Consider the following 21,752-nt stretch of genomic DNA (forward strand, 5'->3'; position numbering starts at 1 on the left):
CCCCGTTGATCGGATGTAGAATCGGTGGAGCTTGAGGCTCTTTTGACCGAAAGAATCGAAGTTTTTTGTAAAAAGCGCGAAAAAATAGCACTAACGCTCGAGAGCAATAGCACGAGGATCCCAACACATGAACGTGCGGTAAAAATCTGAAGATGGCTGCCAGAGGCGGTGCTTAGGTAGAGGGCAGTCATTGGCTGTGGTCAGTATGACGCAGAGACCAGTGATTGGTTATTACTACGAAAGACAGATCAGAAACAAAACTGATACTGGTTTTTTCTTTACCGAGGATTCCCAGCCTGACGACGGGGAATATTCATGAGCATGTGAATCCATGCCAGACCCCATGCTGGAGAAACACAGCCTTGATGCCTTCTCGGCACCCGAGCCGGCATCATGGCCAGATTTTTAAAAAATATTTTGCCATTTTATTCCCCTTTTACCTGCGCAGCGCCAGCAAAATGGAAATAAATGCCCAAAGAAGGAAGATAGGACGGGGATGGGAGTCTACCTTAATACATTGCTGCTGGCTGGCTGGCTGCTGCATGCCTGCCTCATGCACTGAGTGACTCCCTGTTCTGCTCCCAGCCAATCGTATTGTCTGGGGGCAGGACATGAAGTCATGGATCAGAGGGTGGTGTGTGGGCGGGCCTGCAGCACGCAGCGTAGCCTCAGGTGCTCACCCCCACTCCCCCGCAGATCGTGTGGATACTGCTGGGCAGCCATGGTGGGGCATTTGTGGGTACCAGCCTGAACTGAGGATCGGGCTGGAGCCCCCGTTTTGAGCACGGTCTGGCCCGGGCAAAGCATGCCCACCTCTATTATACTCTGGGCTAAACGTGTATGCCTCTGAATCTTGTAACCCAGGCTTCCTTAGTTTGAGTATTTTTTATTTGATTCATTTATAGCATTTGTTACACGCCCAAACCCAGAGGTATCACAGTGTGGGTTACATAAGAATAGTTTGAATGTAAAGAAAAATTTAGACTCCCTGAGACAGAACGCTTTCATTACATACAATTGCGGCATTGGCTAACTAATAGGGATACCCGTCAAGCTGCAGGGAGGGCTCCTATGGGCATAGAACTTAAGCTCCTTGAGGGCCAACAATCACATAGATCCAATGGACCCGAGAGTGCTCTTACTGTGGGATATAGCAGAAGACTGGTCTCTCCCCATTTCAGGGCACAAAGCAGTCCTGATCTCACACCTACTCACTGCTGCCCGTATCACCAGAGCCCGGTTCTGGAAAACGGTAGAAGGCCCACAGACAGCTTATTGGTGGTTAAAAATATGGGAACGGTTAGGCCTGGAAAAACTTACGGCCATATTAGAAGGAAAGCTCTCGAAGTTCCGGAAGACCTGGCGCCCCTTGCTGGAATATATTTCGGACAGGGAACACATGTTCTTCCAACCGCAATTTATGAAGCACTTTATGAACTCTTAATATGTGGTGCTGACCTGATAAACTCATGCTAATGAACTCTCAATATGAGATACTGTTCTTATGAAGTCATGTTTATGAACTTTTATTATGTGATACTGATCTAATGAACTTATGTTTATAAATGCTTATAGGTGATGCTGACCCATTGAACTTTTTTTCCTTCCTTCCTCTCTTTTCCCTATCAGCCTCTATCAATCAACTGAGGACGTATAATGGATTTAACGCGTTGAACTAACTATGATTATTTAAAGCCGATACGTATTAGAAGATGGATGAACTGTTGGGGTTTGAGGTGTCGGATTTTAAAATATTGGAAAACCAACTGTTCTATATTACCGTCTGTTATGCATTGATATGTTGAAAATTAATAAAAATACTTATAAAAAAAAGAATAGTTTGTCTGGTTACAGAAGAATTAACAGAGCAGTCTTGTTACAGAGGAGCGGTTTGAGGTTGCAGCAGTAGTTAGTGTAATCAGGTTAAAATGCAAAACAGTGCAAATAATCAGCAGTTTTTATTAGGCTTTTGAAGCGCAAGTGAGATGGCTGATTTCTGATCTGCATGGGGAGGCAGTTCCAGATCTTTGGAGCAGCAACTGGAAAGCTGGCCCGCACGGCTCTAGAACACTTGAATCCTGGGACGCAAAGGTGAATGCTAGCGCATGATCTTATGGATCTAGTTGATCTTTTTTGGGCAACACTATTGTTGAGATATGTGGGGCGTTGTTAGTGATGCATTTGTGTGTGATGGTCAGAGACTTAAATAAGATTCCAGCTTGGATGGGCCTTGGTCCCACCAGACATTTCCCCTCTCCTGGAGTTTCGCACTCTGTCTCTTATGAGGAGCCAGGAATGCGATGCAGACACAGAGGACTAATTGTTTTGGTTACAAACTTTTATTAAAAGAAAAGAGGGTTGAAAAATCCCTCACAAACCCGATTCTAGGAGGCGTTTCCTTACCTCAACCAAAAACAAATGGGGCTATCCTTTGTCAAGATGTCCCAAAGAAAGAATACGTTCTGTGTCCAAACTCCTATTCTGGCCCCCACACTCTAAAACCAACTCTAATGTGCAAAGGGTATAGATAGTCTCTTGCTCTCAAAAGTGTGTAAATGTTCAGATCCAACACAAAAAGGTATAAATCCAACCAAAAAGGGACCAATGTTCACAGTTCCAGGGGATGGCTCCCTTCCGCAGGTTCCTTTTACCAAAAAGTGCAAACTGAGAATAATCAAGTTCCTTAAAGACCAAAAGGATAAATCTCTCCTTTGGATATTGCAATCCACTCCCGGGCAAGTGGCTCCCTTCCCCAAGTTTCTCTTCACATTCAAAGCAGGTTACAATCCTAAGGGTATGTATGAGTCCTCCTTAGAATTCTCCTCTTACTTTATCATAAATAGGGAGCGTGTCCCAGACTCTCAGATCACCTGGTAGAACTCCCCTGCCAGGTCCCTTTCCAGATTTAGAGCAGTTCAATTTGTCAAGGATATGGTTCTTCCTTAGCGTTTCCTTTCTACAGCAGGATCACACATACTGGACCATGCCAGGTATACTGTCCCGCCAGTTCTTGCATATAGTTTATTTCACTGCTTTTCATATATATGATATGATATATTTTATTTGTATCTTGCTCGTACACAAGTGATTCAGAGCACGACAAGGCAAGGGAGGGGGAACAAGGGAGAACAAAAACAACGATCTTGCTAGGCACAGTGACATTGAGAACGCGCAAGTGCATGGGAAAGGGGAAAAGTGCATGGAAGGGGGGAGAATTGGAAAGTGCGGAGCAGAGGGAAACAAATAAATAATAAATCAATAATAAAAGGCAACAAACAGTGGTAGTGCAGCCAGCAATTGGCAAGTGCTGGGTTGAAGGCAGCAGACAGGGTATGTCGGATAAGTGCAAGGAAAAGGAGGAAGGGAACTGTATGGTTAAAAATACAAATTCCAGTGCAAAGGACTGCCCGGAGGCAGTGCGGGTTGGTGGCAGGGTGAGCAGGTACCTGGGCCCGGAAGACAGAGTGTAGGCCAGGTGCACAATGCCGAGAGAAAGAAGATCAGCAGGGGAGAGGAGGGGCGAAGGTAGAAACAAAGAGGAAGGTCTTGATGTACTTTCAGAACCAGAGATGGTTCTCCTCAAGTTTCAGAGTGGCAAGGAGGCTGTTGCAGGGGGAGGCACCAGCTGAAGACAGATCTACCCCCAGCTCGTTTCTTTGAAAAACGACTGACCCTGAGGGAGTTAGAGGAGCTCGAGAGGGGAGGTATTTACGGTGGGATAGCTGAAAGTATTCTGGATCCAGGCCCCAGAAAGCCTTGTGGACAATGCAGAGGGTTTTGAAATTAATCTTTGCGTCCACTGGGAGCCAGTGGAGAGATTTCAGGGCTGGAGAGATTCGATCCCAGGGCTTGAGGCCAAGGACAAGTCTTGCAGTACTGTTCTGGATCAGTTGTAAAGGGTGGAGAGTGGAGGCAGGTAGAGAGAACCAGGGCTCCGCAGACAGTGAGCTTCTGGGGGACGTAGAGGGAAGGCAGAGTACCTCAGAGGAGGTGCAATAGGAAGTTTGACTTTTTAGAGACAGAGATGTGGGAAGAGAAGGAAAGCGTGGAATCGAAGATGACCCTGAGGTTCTTAGCCTCGCAGGTGGGGGTAGGAGGAGGGTCAAGTGAGGCCGGCCACATAGTGAGGGGAAAGGAGGGTGACAGTGTGCCGATGAAGAGGGTCTCCGTCTTGCTGGCATTCAGGCAGAGATCGTTGGCTGCACACCAACCCCGAATGGCAGTTAGGCAACCGGAGATGAGAGGAGGTGGCCGAGGGAAGCCTGAAAATGAGTCGAGTGTCGTCAGCATAGCACTGGAAATTGGAGCAGAAAAAGGAAATGCAGTGGGCGAGAGTTGCGCAGTATTGGTTGAACAGCCAGGGCGAGAGGTTAGACCCCTGGGGAACACCACAAGTAGAGGTGGAGATAGTGGAAACGAAGGACCCAAGTTGGACCTGGGAGGGTCGATCAGAAAGGAAAGAGGTCAGCCAGGCCAGAGCCTGATCGGCTTGTCACTATACGGTTGAGCAGGATGGTATGGTACACAGTGTCGAAGGCAGAAGAGAGATCCAGTAGGATGAGGACAGAGGGAATGTTCGAGTCAAGGTTGGAGAGCAGATCTTCACGGATGTTCAGGAGAGCAGTTTCCATGCTTCTGGCAGCTCTAAAGCTAGACTGATGGTCGTGGAGACAACCAACACAATCAGAATGAAGGTTAAGCTGAGAGATGGCCAGCTTTTCCAGGAGTTTGCCCAGAAAAGAGAAACGGAAATTGGGTAATAGTTAGCCAGGCAAGAAGGGCCAGCTGTGGGTTTCTTGAGAAGAGGATGCACAAGAGAGTGCTTCGGAGGGGAAGTCTCCTGAGGCAATGGAGTCGTTGCAGAAATCAACAGGGTCTGGAGCAAGAGTATCAATGTGGTCCTTGATGGTTTTCGAGGAACATGGATGAACCTGTTTTGACGAGGCTTTCATAGATCGGACTTGTCTGGCGACCTCATCAGAAGAGGAAAGGATGAGAGAGGGTGCGTGGTGGCTGAAGGAGGGTGAGCGTTTACAGAAAGAGAAGGGAGAGGAGGGCAGGGGAGGAGAGGGCAGACAGGATATCCTGGGCTTTTGAGATGAAGTGAGAGGCAAGGGCATTGCAAAAAGCCTGTGAGGCGACAGGAGGGGTAGAGACTGCAGAAGGGTTGGCCAGCTCCTTGTAGATTTTAAAGAGTTCAGCCAAGTTATTAGATGCCGCATAGACACAGGCTTGGATATGGGCTCTTTTCTTGGTGTGGACAGAGTCCGTATTGCCTTTGGAGAAGGCGACAGGCCAGTTTGTCAGAGAATGAACAAGAAGCCCTCCATTTCCTCTCGGCTGCCCTACACTTAAGTTTAAGTGTAGCTAGGTCACAGTCATACCACGAATTGCATTTGGCTTTGGACTTCAAACGGATCCTCATGACAGGGGCAAGAGCATCGAGTGTATCGAAATAGAAGAATAAATTAGAGACAGGGCTGTGTCAGGATGTGAGTCAGCCAGAGGGGGAAGTGGGGAGAGAAGGTGGCAACGAAAGCCTCCAATGACACACTTCATGGGCTGAAATTTCTATTCAACTCCTAACTGAACTACCAGATAAGGGCCAACAAAAACTTGGGAGAAATGCTCGTCATACTCAATTTTTCCCCAAAAACTTTACATACAACTTTGCCATACCCACTGAAATTCCCAGACATCAAATATGCCCAATATCTCTTGAGATTCCGATTAAATCTTTGGCCAACTAACATTCAAATTGCCCGATGTTCGAAAAACAAAAATGCAAATACAAATTGTCGATTTTGTAAACAAACAAGAAATGTTAACACCTAGTGGTTGCATGTCCTTCGTTAGCCCATCAACAAACTGAAATCTTTTAAAAATATTTTAGTCAATATAAGCTTTTAACTGAAGATATCTTGTTGTCTAAGATTTTTAATGCCACCTCTGTCTCAGTAGACATTGCCACTGTAAAATTTCTATTGAATTTGAAAATGCATGATACCGCATATTCATTTGAATATTAAAATCCATTGAGCTCAGGGAACAGGATCATTTTATGTCTGATATAAAGTGTTATGTAATAATGTCATTTGTTTTTTAAGATCTCAAAGTGCATTAGAACTTTCATGTAAGATTGTATTGTATTTTCATGCAAGATTTTATTGTGTTTTAACGTTTTGTAAATTAATGTGATGTTTTCTGTAAATGTTGCATAGAAATGTTACTTTTATATACTTGAAATGTTGTAAATTTACAGCTAAAACAAATAAATAAAAAATACAACTCTGTTCTGTCATTTATCACTTACCTGTTTTACAAGTTCCCTAAGTTTGAAACAAGTTTTAAATACATATTCACTCTTAGAATCCTGTTGTTCTCTCTTTTTAAACTAGGACCTTAAGATTTATCACCTGGAATGTTAAGGGTCTTAATAATCTAATTAAAAAGACAAAAAAGGTTTTAGTTCATATCATTAGATTCAAACCAACCATTGCATGCCTACAGGAGTCCAACTTATCTGAATGCTACGTTATAAGGGATCACTCTACTGCAATAACTAATATTGAATTGGGATAAAGAGGGAGATTCAATAACTCATTACTCTAAGATGCTAATTTTTGAAAAATCCTTCTGTGACTCATCAATTTTTCCTTCAAATGAATAGGGATGATGAGTCTCCTGCCAATAACTGGGATTCCTATAAAGCGGCTTTCCATGAACATATTTCATTTGTAGCCAAAAGAAAGCAGGAAGCAAAACATGATCTAGATATCCTTCACAGCCAATTACGGAATTTAGAGAAGCAATATAACTACTCCTAACTATATTCTTTCAACAAATTCTTGCTCTTCATTTCACTATTAATAAAACTTTAACAAAGCTTGCCTCTAGGGGCCTGTAAAGTTTAAATCAAAAAGCTACCAATCATCTAATAAAGTTGGCAAAGCTTTAGCCTCATGCCTCAAAGCTAAAAAAGAAAGATCTAGGATATCTGCAGGTAAGAATGAAAGAGGCAAAGTAGTAATTAGCAATGGTAGCTCTGAATTCAAATTTGCAGCACATGCTGATGACATATTAATCTTCCTTGAAAATCCAAACACAACTCTACCCCATTTAGCTGATACTATTGACCTTTGCTCTCATTTCTCAGGATATAAGTTAAATAGAGAGAAGTTCGCAATTCTTCTGCTTAATATGTCCCAGGAGGATAGCTCAGTGGCAACGTGCTAGCCTTGGAAGCAAGACGATACGAAGCAACACAGGTTCGATCCCCGGGTCCGCGCTTAGAAACCTGTGGGTATTTAAGCACGTTATAAACATGCAACTAAGGCAACAACAAAAATAAAAATTCTGTAACAGTGCCTCGATGCCTCTGGGCTGTGTGAGCGCTTTAAAAATGCAAATAAATAAAAATTTACTGTATGAAAGAATATTTTGCACACCTCGGTCTCTGTTGCAATCCAATTTCTGTTAAATATCTGGGTATTTCAATTGCCCCTTCAATCGCTCAAATGGTCAAGATAAATTCACAAAATGTACTTTTAAAATTAAATAATTCAATAACCACATGGTCCCTCTTATATTTAACATGGTGGGGAAGATTAGGGACCATTCAGATGATGCTTTCACCAGTGATTCTTTACCATTTGCAAATGCTCCATATCCCTGTACCAGCTTATTTTTAAAAATCTATTAATAGAATACTTGCTAACTTCCTTTGGGGTCTTAAGAAAATTAAAAGGATTGCCCGTAATAAACTTAAATACTCATCATTGCAGTGACATTGGTTTTCTGAACTTTATGAACCATCATAAAGCCTTTGTTCTAAATCAGGCTAAAGACTGTTTTTTCCCTGATGATATCCTAATTCCTTCTGCTTGGTTGGTTGCTGAGAAATCTCTAGTGTTGTCATTTGCCATCAAAGATGTTGTGCATATTTTTAATGGCGCCAAAACAATTTGTCTCACTAACTCGTAATTAAAAGACATTTCACCAGATTAATAAACCTGCAGCAGGCTTTTCCTCTTTTATTTGGTGTAATAAAAATATATAATAGACTGTAACGCTCACTTGATTCCCGTAGAGGCGCCGGTCTTGACTGGGCGTATACCGTATCTTCAAAGGTGATGTGTAACACACGGCTGGCTCTTTGGGCTGGACCTCTGTGCACTGTATGTCTGACTCGAAGGGTAAGATGTCTGCAGATAGAAAATATGGGATTAAGGAACTGGGTTATTGAATGTCTCTCTCTTCTTCCCTTTCTCTTCTCCTGTAGAACCCCAAAGGTTAACGCTCTCACCTTAGGTAAGTGAACGCTGTGCTCTCCATCTGCCTCGGGGCAGGGTGCTGTAACCAGTTTCTTCACTGGATAAGGGGAGCAGGCCTCTTGACTTCAGAGGATTGCTGTCCGTCGTTTACTGCACGAACGGTAAGTTTCGAGTAATTCTAATGTCTTTAAAGTCTTTAGTAATGATGTCTCTTGTTTTGCAGGGTTCCGGCGATGGCGGATGACGGGCTGAAGTGAGTTGAAGATGGAGCCCGTGTGATGAATAGAAGCGCCTGGAAGCACGTAAGTAAGCGCTTGTTGCCTGCTTCACGATGCGCTCTAACTGTCTTTTTATTTTGCAGGTACAAGTTCGGAGCGGCTGCAGGGTGCCGGAATACCCACTGGGTTAGATGTGGAAAGGAGTAATGGCACGTGAGTATTAAAGTTCCCCAATGTCTTTAAACGCACCTTGTTTTGTCTTTCAGATGCGGGATGCAGCGCCGAAGGCCTCCGGAGCGTGCGAAGAGTTGGTAAGCTTTTGTCTTTCAGATGCCGGAATGCAGTGTGAAGACCTCCGGAGCGCACGAAGAGTAGGTAAGCCTTTGTCTTTCAGATGCCGGAATGCAGCGCAAGGCGTTGGTGACAGCCGATGGACCAGGTAAGTGAAGAGCTGTCACTGAAGACCGTAATGCTAACCTGTTCTTTCTTATCTTTATAGGTGTTGCTGAAGACTGGATTCAGGATGGTAAGCCTTTTTCCTTAGGCCCAGGATCAGATGCAGAAGACACGATGAGCGTTCTGCTGCAGAGGATGCAGAATAACGCAAAGCAAGATTCATCCATCGGGTGTGGTTTAAATAGCCTCCTGTAGTGCTTAGGTGTCTCCTTCCACAGCCACGCCTAGGTAAGAAAAGAGTTCCTGCTTTCCAGAAGAGTTCCAGTGTTCTGAATCTAGGGAGTGGCTCCTGCCCCACCCAACAGGAAAAGTAGTTCCAAACAGAAGAGGATCAGAGGCTCAACTGGCAGGCAAGTAAGCAGCATGGTCTGCTGCAGGTAAGTCCACCCAAGCATTATGAGCCCGGCGCTTCCAGCGCTGGGACTGGGCATATTTATGAGCCTGGTGCCACTGGCGCCAGGACTGGGCCCAAAAGGTCCCAATTGGGACTGGTTGGCACTCGGAACCTGGGTTATGGATCTGCTTCCAAGGGAGTTGGGAAAACCCTGACCTTTTGGAAGCAGAGATCATGACATAGACCTATTCATCTATTTTTTCGAAAAACCTCGATTGAGAAAGGTGTTAAGTTTATCGATCAAATAATCATAGATTATTGATCTGCAATATGCGCTTTGATTTTGAACTGTGGTCTAAAATTTGGACTAAACCGCGTCACACTTCACACGTGATGCCGCAAGCAACGTGGATCGCCGATGCTCAGTTTTGCACGAAAGAGAAGACATGCACCAGAAGAAGCCGCTCCCGACACCGCACTTCAAGTAAGTTTGAACTGCGTTTACGTTATAGTGTTTACACATGTTTCCTAGCACTCGCATATAAAAAAAAGTCAATAATATGCATCTCGAAGGATTGGTCAAGATGGCAGACGGGCTGGCCGCACTGCCATGAGGCTCCCAATTTCACCCCGCAGCATGTGACTGGAGAGGCATCATCCAGGCTCCGGATCCACCATAGGCAGCGGCAGCGCAGTGGGCCGTCTTTGACTGCAGCGAGCCAACATGTGTGGCAGAGTGACAGGCCATGGAGGTAGGGCACCCGATGTGCGCCCACCATGTGGGGCTGAGGTTGCGCTGCATGCACTGTGGTTGGGGGAGGAGGTGGCCCCCGATCCTTGACGTGGTCTCTGTAGGGCTTCCTGGCCCCTCAGCTATGTGAATGGAGATAGCCCTCTGTAGAGCATCTGATGGAGGCGTGAAACCTGAGTTGGCGCGTGTGCTCCAGAGCGCGGCTCACCAGTGAGCAAGGGCACGCACTGTAATTAGCCAAGGCCTGGTGGCCAGTTCAGGGCTCCACAGCACTGAGGGTCTGGGGCAGAGCAGGAGGGCCACTAACTTCACCATGGCCATTTGGTGCACCTTCTGACCACATTCCATGCAGGTAATGCATGTTCTGCAGCGGGAGATGTGTTCCTTCTCATATGAGTGCCTTGTAGAATTCACAGCATGTCAGGGGAGCACTGTTCACTGCAAGATCCTGGTTCCATGCACACCCTGGGGTAAATAAACCCACTAAAGAAATATGCCCAGTCGGCAATGTGTCCAGCAATTCTGCAGCTGTTTGTCCCACGAGTTGAGGAGTAGTGCAAGGAGTGCTGCCTCTCGTGGAGGTCTTTGTTGAGACGGTGCGGCAAGCCCTCTTTGACATATGGTGCAAGTCCTACAAGGTGCTACTGATGAAAGTCAGTGAAGTGATCACGGCAGAAGGGCAGCATTGACAGGTTTATGAAGGGAGCTGCATACAACAATTCGTGTAACATGGCAGCTACACCTGGCTCCCGGGATGAACCCCAGGCAACGCACATGTCTGTGTCCTTCACCGAAGAGGACTTGGCGCTGTGTCTGCAGAAGCTGCAAAAAAAACAAGCAGGGGCATGGGAAGTTAAAGGAGGGGGTCACCAAGAGCGTGGAAGGGCTTTGGAAAGAGAGACTCACTAGGTGCCCCTTGCCCCCAGAGGTAACCAGACGCAAACCAGGCCAAGAGACATTGTTTTCAAGCCGCACACATATCTTCTGAAAGAAAAAATAAATGCTGCATGAGTGAACGGTCCTTTAGAATTCAGAGGCTCCAGAATCCACCTCTTCCAAGATGTGTCAAACATCACGCTGCAGAAAAGCAGATTGTTTAGACATTTAACAGAAACATTCCTGAAAGAGAAGGTGTGGTAGAGATGGGTATTTCTGAGTGGCTTGCCGTTTGAGTGGCAGGACCGTCACCATACTGTGGGATTTTTGGAGGGCGGTTCAATTCTTAGATGCTTCAGAACAGCAGCGAGACCGTAGGCCAGGTAATACTGCAGAAGTGGGCCTTTCCTAGAAAAAGAAGGGCCTTAAATCCAAGAAGGCTAAAGACTCAACCTGACTGGCAATGCTACGAGACTCGGAGTGGCAGAAGCCCCAGAATTATTATTTGGTCATGCCTCCTAAGGGAGTCAGTGAGCCAAACTAAGTGACTCGGAGGCACACGCAAGAGGTCTCGTAAGGACAATGGGATTCGAATCACCAAAAGTTATGTCACCAGGCAATTTTGTCAAGGCAGGGGTTGGTCAATGTCCTGAGGGAGTGGTTTGTGCTCTTGTGGGTCACGCATAAATGTAGCAAGTTGTCTGTTTGAATGTTAGGGGATTGAATTTGCCAGTTTAGAGAGTGTGTTTCTTCCATCTCCTAACAACCTAGAGGCAGACATAGCCCTTATTCAGGAAACGCATCTGTTGCACACAGACTGGAAATGCCTGTCTAATAGAGGCTATGGCTTTCATCCCTTTGCTTCGTCCAAGACAAAGAAGGCTGGAGGGGCAATTATTAGTAAAAATAGGCTGGAAATGGGGACATCACTTTCAGACTCTGGGGGTAGATTTCTCGATTAAACGTAGATTGGGTCAGTGCCCCCTTACTTTAGCCTCTGTATATGTCCAAACACTGACCAGGTGAACTTCATGCTCAGTCTAACCCGGAACGTTGCCCAGTTCGCAACGGGGGACCTCAACATAGGTGGTGATTTGAATATGTTGATGGACAGGTGCCTAGATTATTCTGAGGGTTCGCAGGATCAGGGAGTCCAGGCTTTGGCGAAGTTGAAGCATAAACCTATGCAGATGGGAGTCATTTCTGTTTGGCGGGACTGTCACAGGGATCAAAGGGACTTTTCATATTTCTCACATGTACATAGGACCTATAGGACGATATACTATGTCCTGCTTGCCAGTGGTCACGCGGATGTGTAACATAATTGGCTACTGGGCATATCACATTGTCTGATCATGCCACGGTATTGCTCACACTTGACCTTCCGCAGGCAAGCGCTCCTTTGCGTGTGTGGTGTCTACTGCAGCATTTGCCGGGGGATGCTGTTGTCAGGGAGAAGATAGAGAATCAAATCACAGAGTGCTTTGTACATAATACCCTGGAAGATGCATCATACAATACCTGCCCAAATAGGCTGCGAGTGATGAACCCGTTGGGACTACGATTTGTCCCGCTTGAGCCCATGCGAACATGGGAACCATGAGCCGTCCGGGCTCCCTTCGCTGAAACTTTCTGAGCACTGATTTTGGTGTCACTATTCCTTTTTTTCATTTATATCTCATGCTTTGCGAGGTGGGGAAAAGGTGGGGAGTTGTGGAGGGAAGGGGACACGGTGGGGTAAGGAGACCGGGTCGGTGAAGGGGATGGGTGGTTGGGAGGATAAAGTTCACAACTTGTACTGTTTATTTTTCGTTTTTTTCTTTGTATATGTTCTTGTCCTGTAGTGGCTTCATGTGTTTAGCATATAAATATATATGCAGTAGAATTGTTTCGGAAAACAAAAATATGCATCTCGTGCATCAAACAACTGACCAGGGCTGCTTGCATGCCTTTTGTCCTCTGCCATAATAACATGCCTTCTGCTCCCTTAGAGCATTACATCACGCTGTGTCCCTGATACGCCGCTCCACTTGCTAGTGTTCTCAAACACTGTACAACGACAGATCAATCGTAATATTTATCCAAAACAATGACATGCTCCAAACTATTTTATTTTCCTGTATTCACAGAGTAATTACAGGTTCTCTTAGTTTCCTTGTCCCCAACCAGCACCTAGTGGCATCCGCCTGAACTCCAGTGACTCAAATCTCAAAAGCTTTCAAATGTCAACCTGGCAAAGATAACTGATATGAACTTTTAGCTTAAAGTTCCATAAATAATCCAGAGAACTTCTGGTGCAGCTGTCCTTCCAGTAGTACGACGAAAGGTAGTTATAGAATCTTTCGGAAGGTTCTAACCACCTTCAGTTGCTGACATCAAAATGTCCTTGCCTTTGAACCTACCCTCCATTTTAAGTAGGGGAAGGCACATCCTCCTGAAAAGAACCCAGTCAAGGAAAATGCCCATCTCTATTTGACCTTCACTCATGAACTCTACTATCACCTATCCCCCAAAATTCTCAGACACTCACCATCTCTTATGGACAAAACACCCCCAAACTGGTTCTACCTAACGGGAGCCTAGTTAGCTTGAAACCAACAGCTACCAGGAGCTACTTTTGACTCCCCAGGAAAGTGATGTTTTTCAAACATAGCTGTGTGATATTAACTGTAGAGGTTCAGGAATGTGTATAAAAGAGAATGAAGGGCACACATAAGGAACATTTAAAGGATATTGGAGAATATATAATGGACAAAATGTTGAGTCTGCCTCTTGAGCCCAAGTTAAATTTGCTGTGCACTATTTACCAGCTCCTGGATCCCCAGTAGTAGTTCCTGCCTAACAGGTGATACCCGATACCCATATACCCATGAGCTGGTTTTTGATACTGGTCAACAAATCTTAATTTCAAGTCCTGCTTGTGTACCACTATTGCCTTCTTACTGCCCGACCGCTGTGAAACCAGACACCCATCAGGGAGCTCTAGCATTTTACTATTTGTCCAAAAGGAACTCAACGGATCTATTAGGTGGTACTGTAAGGAAGGCATTGTATCAAACAGTAAGACAGACGCAAGTGATCACAGTTGAAGGGTGTTTATTGAACTTCAATTGGGTTTGAAAAACACCTATCTAATCCTAAATCTAAAGATGGGAGCACCATCAAATAGTAATGCAGTCCTCGACAAATCTGTCGAGATAAAAAGGGCCTATACTAATAAACCTATTGCCAATCCTTACTTTCAAATACAAATAGTGTGGGAAACAATGTTATGCAAAAGAAAGGTGTTCACGAAATGATAGGTCAGGATATTCAAGCCGTTGGCTTACCTTCCCCACGTTTGCAGCACAGGACAAGGCGGCACACTCGCGCTTAGCACACTGACTTCTCTAGCATGAGGATGCAGTTCAAAACTTCAACATCAGGGCCTTCTGCGCCAAAGTCTCTTTGCCATTCAAAGAGTCTTATTTCAGAGAGCCTGATGCAACATGACAAAACATTAAAGTTCCTTTCTTCTTAGAATACCACATACAACTTTTCGGGTGATTTACTGCTCATCCTGGGCTCAGACCCACTTTGACATGAAATCTTCAATTGGTCTCCCTCTGCAGGGCTCAGACCAAATTTCTCTACTTCATGAAAATCGAAGACTTTCGACTGTGCATGCGATTTTGCTTGACCCGCCGCAGGACCATTTCGATTCACAATTACTCATTTTCTTCTTGATATAACCTTTTTCTCAGTTCACGTCTGCCACTTTACAGTTGGATACCTTACAGAGACCTTCGATTGAGCACCCACGCTGTGCCGTACCACTTTGAACTTTCAAAGCAAGATACAATACCTTTGACACTCATGGGCAGTTGAACTTTCCTTGCGTCTCTTATCACACACGTTTTAACAATATTCGTTCCAGCCCTCACCATACAATGTTGCGGTTTGTAACTTTGGCTTCAACACAGTCTGGTCTTGTATCGGCCTCCCCAACTCACTGGCTGTGTTGAATCACTGGCGCTGCTTTGTTCTTGGAGCCAAGGATGGTACTACAGCGGCTGGCTCTTCTCCCTGCCTTGATTATTGACGTAGTGAGGGCCCCGGGCATCCCCGACACACAATGTAGGGTTCTTCAGCCTGTTTTCCTGGTTTTACATTTTCTATTCGAGGCTTCTGGAAAGTAACGGTTCCTTGTGGAAAAGGTCAAGGGAACGTCCCTCATTGCAATTCTGCCTTTCTTCTGTTTTCCCATCTTTCCTCTCTCGTTCAGCTGCAGTCTCAAAACTGCTGTTTCCTTTTGTGCTTTGCCTCGCTCAGAATGTGCTTTCGTGCGCTGCCTTTTATCCTTGTGGGGAAGCTTAATGGAAGTCAAGTGTGTGTGATGGTGTGATGCTGAGCTAGAAGATGGTGCTGGTGTGCAGTGCATTCTGGGGGCACTCAGCGCCATAGTGGATATTTACTCCATGCTTCAGTGAATGCTGCACTTGTACACAGATTTTCAGCATGGTTAGCAGTATTTCACTTTTCAACATTATTCGTGGTTTATGTTGGTCTGCATGGCTCATCCAAGGACAAGGTGCTTGCAGAAGCTGGGATACGCAGGTGCAGGCTGGTACCAGATAATGTTTGTTATGGCCAGTGTCAAGTTTGAGGATGAGTTATGGAGTAGTTTTCCATGTTGTGTTGAGAAAGAGAAGCGATCTGCTCCTTGGGGTTACCATCGGTCGACTAGTCCGGAGACTAAAGGTTGCTCATCAACACGCAAGCGCTCATGCAAGAAGGTTTGAGAACATGCCACCCTGCCTTGTGGGGGCATGTAATGCGGGGCTCTGGAAGGGTCATATGGAAAGCAAAGGCCTCAGTCGGAGGAAAGACACTTTGCTCCAAAACCGGTGGGTTGCTGTGCTCTTTGCCGGACTGTTTTCGAGGGGGAGGCGGTGTGTCTTTTCTGTGATTTATCTCTGTTACAACTTATTTCTTTATGGATGCTTCAATATGCATAAATAGCCATATAAGAGCTACTCATCTTCTAACAGTGTGTGTGGGTGTGAATTATTGCTTTGCCTACCTGCGTTCAAAGGATTTGCTCTGCAGTGTACTGGTGATAAATAGATAAATGTCCATCCATGCACATTTGGCGAGCAAGACATTTGGTCAGTAATTGACCATTGTATTGGGACATGTGAAGTATACTGCTGGGCTGTTAATCTGTTTTCGCTCAAAGCGGGCTGTCCACGAGAAAGTGTTAGTGTTTTAAAAGGGCAGCGGGAAGAGTTGGAACAAGTTACTTACCTTTAACTATTGTTCTCCAGCATGGTCTGGCATGGATTCACACGCTCATGAATATTCCTTGTCGTCAGGCTGGGAATCCTCGTCCGTCGGTAAAAGAAAAACAGTTTCACTTACAAACTGTATTTCTCCTTTAAACCAATCATTTCCTCTGGATCATACGGTCCCCATCCAATGACAGTCCTCAACCCAAGCCCCTCCTCTGGCACCCATCTTCAGATTTAGTAAAGTAAGCATGTAAAGTGGCAGGATGAACAAGAAGAGACGCAGAGGGGACGGAGGGAGGGTTCGCATGTGGATCCATGCCAAACCCATGCTGGAGAACAATAGTTACAGGTAAGGAACTTGTTTTTACTCCAACACTGGGTCTGGCATGGATTCACACGCTCATGAATAACGAATACACAGCAGTTCAACAAACCATGGGAGGTGGCAAGGCTCAACAGAACCAATGAACTCTGGAACAGACTCACCTCAAGCGAACAGATTGCATAGCACTACTTGGCCGACTCTGGACTCCTCTCTGGATACCCTGTCACCAGAGTAGAACTTTGTTAAGGTGGGTGTGCGTGTGTGTGTGTGTGTGTACCTCAATGTAGCAGCCCTGCAGATGTCCAGCAGGGACACACCAGCCAGGAACGCCGTTGTTGCACCGATCATTCTGGTGCAGTGGGCTCTCGGACGGCTGGGCAGCAGTCAGCTTGCCAACTGATGACAGTGCACGATGAAGCCAAAGAACCATCTTGAGCTGGAAGCCTTGGACAAGGCCTTCCCAGGGTACACAGGACCAAAGTTCACAACCAGCTGTAAAGTCTTTTGAAAACTCTTTGTGCGTGCCATGTAGAACTGCAGGGCATGCGCAACGTCCAGTGAGTGCAAAGACCTTTCAGCCAGTGATGAAGGTTTCAGGAAAAAAAACAGGTAACATCAAAGGCTCGTTGAGGTGAAATTCTGACTGAACCTTCGCATGAAAGAGGGGTGCATCCGCAGCACCAACATCAGTTCGTGGAAAGCCAGTTATGGCCAGGTGATGGCCACAAGGAAAGCAGTTTTCCACGACAGGAACTTCAGAGGGTCCTGATGGATAGGCTCGAAGGGGTTCCCCCCCCCAACATGAGCCTCATCAGAACCACGTCTAGTTCCCACGCCCCGGCAGGAGCCTTCACCGGTGGGGAAGATTGAAAAAGTAATTTGAGGAGCTCCTTGACAAGTCAATGAGACCAAGTGGAGACCTTCCTGGAGCCCTGGTGTAGTAGGAAATGCACCTTGATAGAGGCGTGCACCAGTCAGGCCTTGGCCAAGAATACCAAGTATGGAAGAATCTGCGGAGCCGTGACCCTCAGAGGGGTAATCATCTGAGACGAGCACCACATAGCGAAATGCTTCCAGTTGTGACCGTACCACTTCAAAGTCAACAACGCCCAGACCTTTGCGAAGACCACCATGCAGTCCACCGGCAGCTCATATCCTCCAAACTCTAGGGCTGCAAGAGTCAAGCCCTCAGGTTGAGTGATCCTGGGTCGTGATGGAGGATTGCGCCTCCTTGCCTGGTGATAAGATCCGGGACCAATGGCAGCTTGACCGGAGGCGACACTGACAGGCCGAGGAGGTCCGGACACCAAATCTGCCTCGGCCACACCGTGGTTATGAGTGTCAGACTGTGCCAGTGCAGGATGAGTGTGTTGATGACTTGTAGCAGGCGAGGCAATAGAGGAAACGCATACAGAAACATTCCTTCCCACGGGAAGGAGATTGTGTCCCCCATGCTCCTCGGTTGGTTGAATCTGCTGGCAAACTTCTGGCAATTGGAGTTCGCCGCTGTCGCAAACAGATCGATCTGGGGCCTGGCCCACTTGTCGAAGATGCGGTCCACGTGGTCCTACCAAGTTCCCACTTGTGGCAAAAGCGCAACTCACTGTTTAGGAAGGCTGCGATGGTGTTCTTGACTCCCGCTAGGTGAAGAGGACAATTTCTTGTCTGACAACCCAGCACCACAATTGGGGATCGAGTGCCCTCCTGTTACCTGATGTAGAACAGTGCTGTGGTGTTGCCTGTGACGATCCTCACCACCTTGCCCGTCAGAGACGGAAGTAATGACTTGAGGGCCCAGAACACTGCCTGTAGCTCCAGGATGTCAATATGGAGATCCTTCTCTTCTGGCAGCCATAAGCCTCTGTCATGAAGTGTCCGTGGTGACTGTTTCCTGGAATTGAGGGTTCTGAAATCCTGTGCCCTGGAGCGATGTTGGAGCAGACGCCCCACCACCTTATCGTCCGACGGAACTCATCGTCCAGCGTGATCCTGTCTGCAAAGTTTCCAGACACTTGTATCCAGCAAGCGTGCAGGAACTCCTGAAGGGGACGCATCTGCAACCTGCAGAGCCGGATGAGGTAGATGCAGGATGACATCATGCCGGGCATTGACTTGATGGTTTGCAACATGGCTGTCTTCCTCGCCAACAGCCTCTGCACCTTCCCTTGAATTGCGCTACCATCTCCTCCAAGGGTGAAGCCAGGCAGGACACTGTATCGAGTCTGGCTCCTAGGAACAGCACATTCTGCGATTGTGTCAAGCAGGACTTTGGATAATTCATGGAGAATCCTAGATCCGTCAGCAGCTTGACAGTCCCCTCTGTATGTCCAACGGCCAACTCTCACGAGCGGGCCCAAATGAGCCAGTTCTCGAGGTACGGGTATACATGCATCCCCTGTGGACACACATAGGCCACCATCGGCGCCAGGCACTTCGTGAACACGTTGGGGGCCGACTTCAAGCCGAAAGGTAGGGCCTCGAACTGGTAGTGCTGTCCCTGCACTACGATGCGAAGAAACTTTCGGTGCTTCCTGTGAATGGGGATGTAGAAGTAGCCGTCTGTCAAGTCTGTCAAAACTTCCTGAATCAGAGAGACACTCCCAACACCTTACCTAATTCTTCTGGACTGGTTGTGAGGGCTTCAGTGGTCTGACTTCATTTTCCCTTCTTTCTAGTCGTCATTCATTCCTTGAAGAGGTAGGGCCACTAGGTCTGCCTACCCAATTGGCAGACTAGTGGTCTCCTTCCCGAAAAAGGCAATCGGGGGAAAGGTGGTGCGGCAGAAAGACCTCACAGACTGGCAGGTTCCAATTGAAGATTCCAAAGATCCCTGAAGCGTGATAAGACAGTAGCCATGAAATCCCTGCCGTGTGAATGCGGCAGTAAGTAGTAGGAGGTGTTACTGTAGTAAGTGCTGACAAAGGACAACAAGGTTACTGGATCACTCCCGAGGCAGAAAGTGTGCCCAGAGAACAGCTTGCAAGAAGCAGAGAACAGGGTGGCTGGGATCTGCGACAGAGAAGTGCACTTGAGTCGGACCCCAATGGAAGAGAGAGAGCCCGGAGAAACAGAACAGGAAACAAAAGGCAGGAAGGCCAAGCGAGACTGAGCGCCACGCAGGGAGGCAGAAATAGAACGGGAACTAGGGAGGGAGAGAGTAGCCAGGAGCGAGACTGGAGGTAGAGGGAGCGTAACGAGGAGGACCAACGGAGCGGGGAAACACTCTGAGGCACGAAAGGCAGAAACAAGAGAGTGCGCAGAGAAAACAAGGCGACAGCGTATAACTCCTAGAAGCAAATGGGTTGCAATGCACTGTGTTCACCCAATGAATTGGAGGAAAAGCAGCCAGCGGGGCCATGTTGGAAATCACTAGACTGCTAACCCACGTTGAGTGATATACGTGCTGGCCATCTCAATTGCGGAAGTCCAATGCCTCCAAAAGGTGCCACGGGCTGAGGAGTTCACAGTATCTGGAATAGACTCTGGAGCCCCAGAGTTGCTGGGGTACCAGCTCCATCGCCCCTTTTCCCAGCATGGCCCGTACCTCCTCTAAGAGCTGAGGGATGTGCTGCTCCTGACGGGCCACCGCAGGGATCTGCAGACACCTGTGCTGAAACTCTAGGGTATGTCCTTGGGCGAGAGCATTGAGCACCCATCTGTCAGTGGTGATTTTTCATACTTACTGATGAACCTTGTCAGCCAGCCTCCCACCGGGGTGCACAGATGGGGGCCCGACATCCTGGCCGGTTAAGGCTTGCTTCAGCACCCTGCCCTGCGGGCGATGGCGACGTCTGCAGGCCTGGGAGCGGCTTCTGTAGGCTTCCAGAGTCGTGAATCTTGAAGGCTGACGGTATGATGAGGAGAAACCTTTTGAAGACCCGCTCGACTTTGCTATGGAGGAGCTAAAAGAAGAGCGGTGCTGCTGGAGGGTGCCTAGGGAACAGGCCGTCTCCGTATCTGCCTTGATGGCCTCTAGGGACTAGTCCCCAACCTTCCCAAAAAGGTCATTTTTGTTAAATGGCATGCCCAGTACCTTCGCCTGGACCTCCAGGCAGAAATTCACAGATTTCATCCAGCCTGGGCGACGAAGGCAGACACCGTTCCCCATCTGCTGGAACCCTGCATCAGCAATGTCCAGCGCCACTGATGGCGTCACCTGACGCTACTTCCCCTTCCTGGAAGAGAGCGATGGCCTCCATATTCTTATCAGGGAGGAACTCCAAAATCAGAGTCAGCTTGTACCACAGCTCCCTGCCGTACCTAGCTAGGATTGCCACTGTGATGGCTGCCTTCATGCTAGACGCTGCAGTGTAAATCGCCTTCCCATGGCGTCCATCTTCTTCCCCTCGCTGTCTGGAGGAACTGAAGACAACGAGGACGGGTTAGCTGACTGTTTCCTCACGGCCGTGGAAACCACCAAATTCAGTGATGGTTGCGACCTCAGGCACTTGGGTGCAGATTCGGGCACCCGGCACTCCTTCTCCAGCCTATCCAGTTTGGCCAGAGCCGTGCAAGGATTCTTCAAGAGGGCCAGGCCCTCCTCCGACACATCATCCAGAAGGGGCACCGCCATGATTGTCTTCCTCTTGGCCTTGTGCCTCTCATACAAGAAACCCTCCTTCCTGGTTTCTTCATTCACAAGCTGAACAGCTCGGAGGCTCATCATGGAATGGAACAACCACACCTCATCCGATGGGGATGCACTCGGCTGTGGAGACCCGCCGCCCGCTGCAATGATATCACCATCGTCCATTGTTGTTGTGGCTGTATCCGCCCCCTTGTATGGGTCTGCTGGGGGAGAGGGCCCGACGCAGATGTGGAGGCTGAAATGTGGGCATCGGATGACACTTCCTCTTCTTAGTTGATGGCTGAAGGGAAGACTGGGGGACCATTGGGATCGGGCATTGTGGCATCCTCCTCTGAAACTCTGAGGGTTCACAGAATGTCCAGAGACGCATCTCTCGGCTGAGCTGGCGTGATCGGAACACTAGGCCTTGCGCAGTCATCGCCATAGTCATCCTCTTCCATGTCCTTTTGGACCATGTGTAAAGACTCCAGGTGCTTTTCGTCCACGGGCGACACTTCCATGGGTCTGGGACATGGCCTAGGGCAGATCTGGGGCCTCCTTGCCCCTCCTTTTTTCCACCCTGAGGGGTCGAAACCGGGTATAGTGACCGCATCCCCTTCTCTGGCATGCCAGCAGAAGTCGCCAAAGTCACTGCAGCGGTTTTACATCTCGTGGGCAGGGA

At 47.5% G+C, this 21,752-nt stretch overlaps 1 protein-coding gene across 3 annotated transcripts in view; it reads right to left on the minus strand.

Annotated features, from left to right (window-relative positions):
• The window catches only part of LOC138567341 (ras-related protein Rab-7a-like), a 460,095-nt gene that overhangs the window by 260,597 nt on the left and 177,746 nt on the right, over positions 1–21,752 (minus strand). The gene's annotated exons all lie outside the window — the stretch shown is intronic.

This window comes from Ambystoma mexicanum, chromosome 2p (assembly GCF_040938575.1).
Source record: "Ambystoma mexicanum isolate Mex_15411 chromosome 2p, UKY_AmexF1_1, whole genome shotgun sequence".
Taxonomy (NCBI): Eukaryota; Metazoa; Chordata; class Amphibia; order Caudata; family Ambystomatidae; genus Ambystoma; species Ambystoma mexicanum.